This window comes from Chiloscyllium punctatum, chromosome 18 (assembly GCF_047496795.1).
Source record: "Chiloscyllium punctatum isolate Juve2018m chromosome 18, sChiPun1.3, whole genome shotgun sequence".
In the NCBI taxonomy this organism is placed as follows: Eukaryota; Metazoa; Chordata; class Chondrichthyes; order Orectolobiformes; family Hemiscylliidae; genus Chiloscyllium; species Chiloscyllium punctatum.
This window is the reverse complement of record NC_092756.1, coordinates 72,950,223-72,952,034: the sequence shown is the minus strand read 5'-3', so window position 1 is coordinate 72,952,034 and position 1,812 is coordinate 72,950,223. Positions and strand designations below refer to the sequence as shown.

General features: G+C 49.0%; 1 non-coding gene across 1 annotated transcript; it reads right to left on the bottom strand.

Moving 5' to 3' along the window:
• Positions 1-1,211: 1,211 nt before the first annotated feature.
• On the bottom strand, positions 1,212-1,284 carry trnar-ccu (transfer RNA arginine (anticodon CCU)). Its single transcript has one exon. It is a non-coding gene; the product is annotated as a tRNA-Arg (tRNA).
• Between the last annotated feature and the right edge of the window lie 528 nt (positions 1,285-1,812).

Here is a 1,812-nt window from a genome sequence, read left to right as displayed (position 1 = left end):
CATTTCCATTGACATATTGGACCTTATCATAAATACCAAACATGCAGGTAATCTGGGGTTCAGCTGGTAATGTTGACAGAATATAGCTTAGACTGACACCAACACAACCAAAACAGAAGCTGCTTTGTCCATTGATTGGTAGGTCTATCTGTTGGAGCCCCAGTGACCTCATGGGTACGACACTAACTTCCTAAACCAGAGATTGTGGTCTCAAGTCTTATTTGGGGTTTTGATTTTGTTGAAACCTTCACTGTGTAGCTGATCTCAATCCTGTGTGGTCACGTGACCATGGCAACAAAATCAGGCATTCTCACTTGATCCTCAGCTGGAGAAATTTGAACTGATAGAAAATTGGCCAAACTAAATTAAACAGCAGCTATCAGCTCCAGAGAACAGTGCAACTAAGATCAAAGAGTTACAAAGATTCAAGAAGAACCAGTTCCAACCAGACTGAGGGTTGTATATTGGAGAAGTGTCAGCCTGAGTCAATCCACTTTATAGCTCCTGGCATGACAACAGTGAAGGGAATTGGTGTGATCCCATTGGATGTTGTGAACACTGCTCATGACCGTATTGGCCAAAGCCACAGAAGATTCTGGAAGATCAGGGAAATGTAGGGTAGGAACATACACCTGGATGCCAGTCCCTTCGCGAAGCCTTGACTGGGCCTTTCAGTGGAGCTCTGACCATCTGCTCCAACCTTGTTCAGAGAAGCCCTAGAGTGGGGTGGGAGGAGGCCATTCAGACCGTCATATCCACACTGACCCTCTGAAGAGCATCCCATCCAGGCCTAACCCCGATCCTCTCACCCTGCATTCCCCAAATCCAATCCACCGAACCTGCACATCTTTGGGCTGTGGGAGGAAACCAAAGCACCCGGAGTACCCCATGGAGAGAATGTGCAAACTCAACACATACAGACACCCAAGGGAGGAATCAAAGCCAGGTCCCTGACACTGTGAGGCAGCAGTGTTACCCACTGAGCCAACATGCCATTCCCAGGAGAATCTCAGCAGGTTTTCAGCCATTGTGACTGTGCTGTCTCTTTCAGACGATTGACCCAAAAATCCTGCATATCCTCAACATTCTGTATTTTTCTGACACAGGGTACCACCAACCCAACACAGAGCTGGGGACTTTTCCAGAGGAGATGAGAAATTGACTTGACATCGGCCGAAGATCAGCCATGAAGACAAGGGTTAAAAGTCAGACACCCCAGATGGGACTTGAACCCACAATCCCTGGCTAAGGAGGCCAGTGCCTTATCCATTAGGCCACTGGGGCCACATGTGTCATGTTAAAATGGCAGCTTATAAGTTTTGTTTTGCACGAACACACTGACTGTGGCTCAGCCAGCACAGAGTCAGTGCCCTGGACTGAGGGGATTCTAAATCTCCTGGTTATATATGTTTTTCTCTTTACCCCCGCACTGCTGCCTAACTGTGGTAGTGCTTATATTTTCCCCAGCACCCATGTTGTGTGTGTGCAGGTGTGAGACACAGTGAAAGACAACAGATGGACAAATCTTTATTCAATTCCCATCACCAGGAAGAAAGGAAACACCCGAGTGACCAGTGACAAGCATCAAAGGGCAATGCTGTGTGACCAAACAGTGAGGGGGAGGGCACTCTCTGAACAGCTCAAGGATGTTGGTAGACACTGCGTGCTCCTTCTCCAGGGACACCCGGGCTCGAACGTAACCATGGAAGAGGGTCAGGCAATCGGCCCTAACAACCAGTTTGGCCAGGCCCAGGAGCAGACCCACGAGGAGATCCTCTGACCAACCCTCCCCCCTCGGCACTGGGTGCCCAA